Below are 7647 nucleotides of genomic sequence, written 5' to 3' on the forward strand. Positions count from 1 at the left end.
AACTCCTTGAATCTTAGCTTACGGAAGCTCTATTACACGTATAAACTCTTGCATGCATGTGGGTGGTCTTGTTTATAGTGGATTTGTGTTGAGTGGGCTCTATGAACTCCCACTCTTGGGTTGTTGCTGATTTGATGTTGGATGATGAAATTAATGGTGGTTTAGTGCTTATATTAGTAGATTAATGTTGTATTGTTGGTAGAAAATCAAAGGAGGTGCTTGGAGCAAAAGTGACCGTTTTACCCCTGCCTTGTCCGACCGTTTTCGTGCCAGATTTTGAGATTCTAATGAATTGATTATGTTGTTTATCTATTATTGTAAGTGTGTACAAAATTTCATTGAAAAATAACATGATTTGGTTGGTCAAATGAGTTGATTTCCAAAGTTAGCAAAACTGGAAAATGAATCCCGTATTGCCCAGGCAGTCATTTTGTAACGGCCATAACTCTTTGTTCCGATGTCGAAATCAAGTGCCGTTTGCGGCATTGGAAACTAGACATTCCCAGCTTTCCATTGGTACCAAATGCATTTTCTGGTTCCACTTGAGTGAGCCACACCATTCGATTGAAAATCACTGTCCTGTTTCGTTTCTCTCCAGGAGACAGGACAGGACTTGTATCTTGATGCTCAAAAACGAGCTGTTTGTGAATGGAATTTGAAAATGGTTTCTTCTGAGAAAATTCAGCTTTATAAGAGAGCTTTCCAACGCCATCAACAACGTCCAATTCCAAGTTGAATTGAGTGAGTTGTGGCCAAAGTTTGAAACTGCTACAGTGATAGAATTTTCCACTTGGACAGATTTGTAACTAACAATGATTTGGGACTTGTTGTTTTGGAAACTTTGATGTCCGACATCTACCAAACTTTAGATTAGATGTTCCTTGGACTTTGTTTCACAAATAAACCAGATTTGGGTTGGTTGCTTCGGACAAAATGTTTAAAAAGGAAAGAAGAGCTAGAAGACAGTTTTACCTTGGGAAATTTCTTGAACTTTGATGGTTTAGTTAACTACCTTCCCGTGTGAATTTTCAAATGAAATTTGATAGAAGAGTAATCCTCATATGGAGGTTTAATTGTACAAAATTTGGTAATATTCTAAGACCATTTTGATATGCAAATGATGTCACAAAATTCGCTCATCGAATCTGGAAAACTTTTCGTTTTCTCTTAGCCAAATGGTCAAATCTGATTTGGAGAGTTTTATTTCTAGAATTTGGATGTCAATGGTCTTTAAATTGCTCAGTGGATGTTTATGAACTCTTGGTTTCAATAATGGAGAGATTTGGAACTGATTTCATGGTACAAAAAGTTTGTAAACGAAAGAAAAGTGAGAAGGTAGTTTAGCCTTGAAACTCTTCATAAACTTTGGTTGTTTTAATGACTACCTTACCGTGAGAGTTTTTGTACGAAACTTAGTAGAAATGTTGTTCACACATGGAAGATTTAGTGTACCAAGTTTGATGTATTTCTAATGCCAACTTGATGACCAAATGATATTTCGAATCTAGTTTTAAACCTGGAAAATAGCCCAACAGTCTTAACTTTTTCAGCAACTTGGAGGTACTATATCTTGGTGCTCGAAACTCCGTTTCTCGTTCCGCTTGTTTTGTTATACTCTTGGATTGCAACACTAATTGATTTACAAATTTCAAAGGTTAGTTCAAAACAAGTGAATTTTGCCGAATTTCTAAAGTTGGCCAAAAACCAACTTAAATCTGTCTTGGTAATTCAAGTTACCAACTTTGAGCCAAAATTTGAGTGCCTTTCACTTACATTCGTGGAAAAGTGTCTTCTAAGAACTTTTAGTACTTTGAAAGAGGATTCCAACAGTACCAAGTTTTCCAATTTTGGACTTGTGGAGAGTGAAATATGATTTTTTTCAAATATTGCTTGTTAAATCTGGAATTTTCTAACTTAAAGGAAACTAAGGGTTTCAAACCCTCCATTTTCCTTCAATATCATTTGATCATTTTACATTTGATTTCAGAGATGGAAATCAGATTTGTCTTGTGTTTTAAAACCCACTTTTGAACCTCGAGTTACACGAACTCTTAGACTCGTCTCCGCGTTAATTTCTTAGATTGTACTAGTGTACAATTTTCCTCGATAATTAGAATGATTTTGAGTGGTAGTTGATTATTGTTTGCTCAGGCACTCGAGGGAATCTCCCAGAGGAACTCGGAGCGGACACCTAAGACGCTTGTTTAAGAACTACTCGCTTGTTTTGACTAGGTGAGTGTTCCATATAGGAATACGTAATTGGAATAAGTCTATGACATGCTTAACCCCTGGTCATTAGGTGTTAAGTGCTATATGTTAAGTATTTACCACACTCATGCATATTTGAATAGTGTATACTTGAATTACTCGACATGAAACACCTGAAGTATGTATACTTGAACTATTCGATATGAAATGCTTAAAGAGCATACTTATGTGATTACTTGAAATACTAGATATGAAATGTTTGGAGAGCATATTTTCATGATGTGTTTAAATGATTAATTATGCTATGACAGCATAAGTCGGTTGGAGTAAATCTCCTCGACTCTTACGTGGTGAAAGTGAAAAACGGCCAATGGCGGCCTATTGAAATGACATATGTCTACCAATTAACCGTAATTACTACCGTTAACCGTTTACCGTTTACCGTTAACCGTGTTTACTTACCGTTTTCTAATCTATTTGGTTACTTGCTTACTTGGTTATCTGCTTACGTGATCACCAACTTACTTGGTTACTTGACCACCTGATTACTTGATTATCATGAATCACATGTTATATGAAGCTGTCCATCATTATTAGGTGAGTGTGTACTTTACCTCACTCGACCTACTCAAATGATGAATTTTACCTTTTGTCGAATTACTTGGTTACCTGTGCATGTTGTAAGCTATAAGCTGAACTTGGGCCCCGCCTCGGTTACTGACCTACTCGAGCCAGGACTGGGCTCGGTCGGGTAGGTTGGAACCCTGGACAACCGTTTCGGTATACTCGAGTATTACCACTGGAGGGATAAGGCGATGGCCAGACCGTACCGTGGGGATCGGAAGTCATAAGGTGCAGATGACCGACAGAGTTCCACTGGAACACCGTATCCTACCGTATATGTTTACCTTGTATCATGATAATTGTTTCATGCTAAAATGTCAACATGAAATCCTGAACTATGCCTGTGATATGCTCCATACCTGTTACCTGACCAATGTACTTATATTATGATACCTGTCTCATGATAAATGTCTCAAATTACTCGTACAATGATTATCACCTCATGATAACACGCCATTGTGTAACATTGAACCATGCATATGATATGCCCAACTTACTTGATTTATTTGAACTGTTAGAGTGTATTGGAACCTCACTGGGCTGTGTAGCTCATCCCACGTTGTGGTTTTCTTTTACAGGGTTCGAGACCAAGGGTGCTCGTGAGTAGTACTAGATTGTTTTCTTTTGAAAACTTTAAGTTATATTATAACGGATGGCTATTGTACCCTTTTCCGTTGGGTTGTATTTAAACTTGGAAGCTGCATAATTGTAAGTGTGAGATATTTGGAGTACTTTAATTATGTATTGAAGTTACTTAAAGTATTTCGAGCTTTTGAATGATGGATTGTAGTGAGTCCTGGCGAGAGCTGGGCAGGCGTCCCGCGGATACCCTTTGGTTCGCCTTAGGGAGAAGTGGGGGCGTTACAATTGGTATCAGAGCTTAGGCTTCAGATTTTGTAGTGTATCCTAGGCTTAAATGTTTAGGATGCCGGACTGTGGGACTATTCTGAAAGTTAAATGATTGCTTGTAGTGATGAAATTTAGAGTCACTTCACGTGGTCTCTACAAAGGAGCAAGATAGGGCCAAGTGGTGTTTGGTCCTTACTATGTGATTAAGTAAAGACTTAAGTGCCCTTCTAGAAATGTAAGTTGTGAATCATGAATGTTGTAGGATGTAAAACCTTTATCTTGATAATTGGAGGGAATTTGATATGTATGTTGGGTAGGAATCTCGAATGTGGTGATTTACTCTTGGGACCGGCCGGCACGAGATGTGAATTATCCTATTTTGGATTCTTGAACCCGAGTACTTGGGAGTGGAAAGCAACCATAGGGACTTTATTTTTGCCATTCAAATCCTGGCCAAACTTGTCCGAATCTAGCCTACGTTATTCTTTTCTTTTGCTGCACATTTCCTGCTAACCTTGTGCGATGGTAGTTCAGGTTTTATGGCATAAATTTGATATTAAATGTCCCAAGATTGAATCTTGATGCTTGGGTTACATAATTTTGCTGTTTGGGTCTGAAAACTTGATGTTTTGCTTGGATTTTGCTCCCCGGGTTTGGTATGAATCTTCCTTTGATGTCTGCAGCGAAATTGCAGAAATTTTATTTCCAGTTTTGCATGCTCTTTCTTTCTGAATTTTGTGTTTCAGCCTAGGAATTTTTATGTTGAAAACTAGGAAGAATGTTTGAGGAGTCTGTTTACCTGTTTTCTAGAATAGATTTGCACTTAGAGTTGCGCATAAAAATCTGCTGCAACAAGCTAAGCTTGAAGCTCTCGGCTTGTTGCAGCAGCATGGACAGATCCTTTCTCCATCCTTGGATTGCTGAGGTTTTGTTTCGTTTAAAATGTCTGACTTGTTTGCCGTTTGGTTGAGATGTCATGGGAATGTTTTAGAGCTTAGTGGTAAAGGCCATCCATACTCATTATCTTGTGTTGGGTTTGTTTCTTTTTGTTTCTTGGAAGCCTGATTCGAATGCCCAGCAAATGATCCTAGCATTCTGTTCCGTTGTTATCTTTCCTCTCCTCTTCGCCCCAAGTTATTGTATTTGAGTTGAGTTATCAAATCCGTTAGGAATTTCTTGGGTTGCTTTGCATGGATGTGTCTCAGCTAAGTAAAAAAAAATGCAGTAGTTTGCTTGTTTTGTTGTTGCAAAACTCTTGCTGCATTTTTCTTTCTTTCTTTTGTTGTTGATCAAAACCAGATTTGCCATCTTAATCCTGCAAACAAAATTTCAGGTTTTGATTTGGGTCAATAATTTCTGGTTTGATGAATTTGTTTGTATGATGAAATAGATGTAGTTGTTGCTGGAATTTTCCACAAGTTTGAGAAAAGGCAACAGGTTTTTGTAGTTGCAGAAAATTCTGTTTCTTACGTAGCTGCATGCATGATCAAGAAGGAAAAATTATACTTTGTTCCCTCTAGTCTCTAGCTATGCTCCAAAGGCCCATTTATGTGTTTTGTTCTTACAATTAGGTCCTAAAACAATTGCACCTTGACCCCCCATGTCTATCTTAGTTCTACTATGACCCAACCAATTAAATGTTTTCTTCAATTTGGTCCTTGGCTGTTTTAATTCTACAACTTCATTGCTTGTTTGTTTCAATTAATTACTATGCTTTGTTTCAATTGCACTTAAGTCATGACTTTAGGGGCTTTATGACCAAGTGAGCTTGTGTTTGCCTATTTTCTTTAATTTTCCCAAATAAATTGGTACCTTGACCATTTCTTTTATTTTGGAGGATAAATAAGTGATTTCACTCCATTTAAGGCATCAACTCAAGGGAGGTATAATTTCTTTTATCTTTTTTGTCTCTCCCCTACGTGATCCAACGTGCTAAGTGAGAATTGCATGTCTACTTGCCTTCCCTTGCCTTTCCTTAATTCCTTTCATTTATTTCATTTTTACTTTTGCTTTTTATTTAAGTTATTCTTTATGGGGTATGTGTACACCTCTTGGCTTGTAATAGATAGGGCTTGGAGAGTATTTGATGAAGACCTATTAAAGACGTGTGCCTAGCTAGCAAATGTAATAGGTTCATTAGCTTGATTGTTTGTTTTTGTTGCTACGTGTTAATTTGCTTTATTAGGCTCTTGCATTTAGTCGAGCATGCTAAGTGTTATGTGCTACATGTTTATAGGTGATTGGCATGTCTACTTGTTTTCTATAGACATAGATGAATGTGATGGATGAATGCACGTCACCACACTAGTCCAACGCTAGTTGTGGCTTATTGTCCCGTTTTCCACTAGTCCAACGCTAGTAGGAATTCATAGATATGGGCTAGTCCAACGCTAGACCCTTAGGGATCCCTCTCATTAGTGCATACTTGCATGTTCACTACATTTCATGCATTTTTCTTAGTTTTTATCATTTGGCATGCTCCTCCAATCCTTTTCCCCTCATTTTAGGTTTTTGCATCCTCATGCTAGTTATAGGGTACATTTGCTTGAGAGTCCCCTTTCGGTAAGGGAAACGAGCGAGTGTGGCTACAAAATAGCCTTAGCACGCTAGTTCTTCCTTCTAATCAAAGGGAAAATTAAAGTCGTAAAGTTAGGAGTCCTTCCCGTGCCCGACCTGATGCATTCCCTTAGGGTCATACACTTGCATTCTTTTTATATCACATCCACACTCTTTTAGCCACATTTTCTCACTACTTAGACTTTTTCTCAATCTACACTTTCTCACATTTTTTCCTATCACTCACTTATTTTCTATCTCACAAATGGCACCCAATTGCACTTATATGTATCTACTATCCTATTTTCATTCATTTGCACACAAAAACACCTTTATTTTCTCACACTTGCACACTTGCACTTAAGTCCTCACTTGCATTAATCACGACTTCCTTGAGAGCTTTCCTTATTGGGCACCACAATTCATGTGGTTGGGACCTAAAAGTCTCATGAGAAACATTTTAGATTTAGGATTGCATTTTTCTTTCCTTTTCGCATTCATTAGTCATATCCAACATGTGATACATACCTTGGGTAGAAAAATTAGGAAAAGTGGGGCTAAGTCACGCAACTAGCTTTGGCTAGGGTGAGGGAGTGCCTTAGGCTTTGCCTTTGCCTTCTCCCTTATCAAATGTGACCCCCGATCCCTTTTTCTGGTTACGTAGACCTAAGAGTTCTTAAAAAGGGGTTTGTTTACTTTGCTTTTTAAAAAACAAAATCATTTTTGGGTGACTTGGTACACCCTAACTCCATACCAAGTGGCGACTCCATTTTTCATGCAAAAAACCCTTTTTGAACTCTATTTGGCCAAATCGTCGCATTTTCAAGTCCCACGGCCTTTTATCTTCGTTTTTCACACACGTTCACATACACACTACTTTCACACACTCCTATTTCAAAAAGTGGGGCGCGACAAAGCCGAGAGCTTTCAGCTTGTTGCAGCAGATTTTTATGCGCAACTCTAAGCGCCCAAACATCCTAAAGTCAGGCAAACAGGTTCATCAAACATTGTTTTCAGCTTACAACACAAAAAAACCATTGGATATGAGCACCATAAACCATTGCAAGATACAAGAGACAGCAAAGCTGGAGTAAAAGGACCAACAAAAATGACGGCAACAACCAAAGAAACCAGCGCATCCAAACTAGCGCAAACAAAAGCATTTTTCTAACAAAATTTGGATTGAACGTTTCCCAACTACAGGGCCATCACAATGAAAATTAGTTTTCCTAAACCTCTTGCTAAACATCCAATTAAGCATGCAACTTAAATGCAAAGAAAAAGGAAAAAGAAAAACAGAACAGCAATCAAGGGGACCTCAGAACAGATTTGCCCGGCACCTCATACCATTTTGTGAGCTGTTTGTTTGGGCGTGCGAACCCCAGCCATAGACATCAACATCCCACAGAC

The sequence above is a fragment of the Coffea arabica genome, chromosome 9c (genome assembly GCF_036785885.1).
Source record: "Coffea arabica cultivar ET-39 chromosome 9c, Coffea Arabica ET-39 HiFi, whole genome shotgun sequence".
Lineage (NCBI taxonomy): Eukaryota > Viridiplantae > Streptophyta > Magnoliopsida > Gentianales > Rubiaceae > Coffea > Coffea arabica.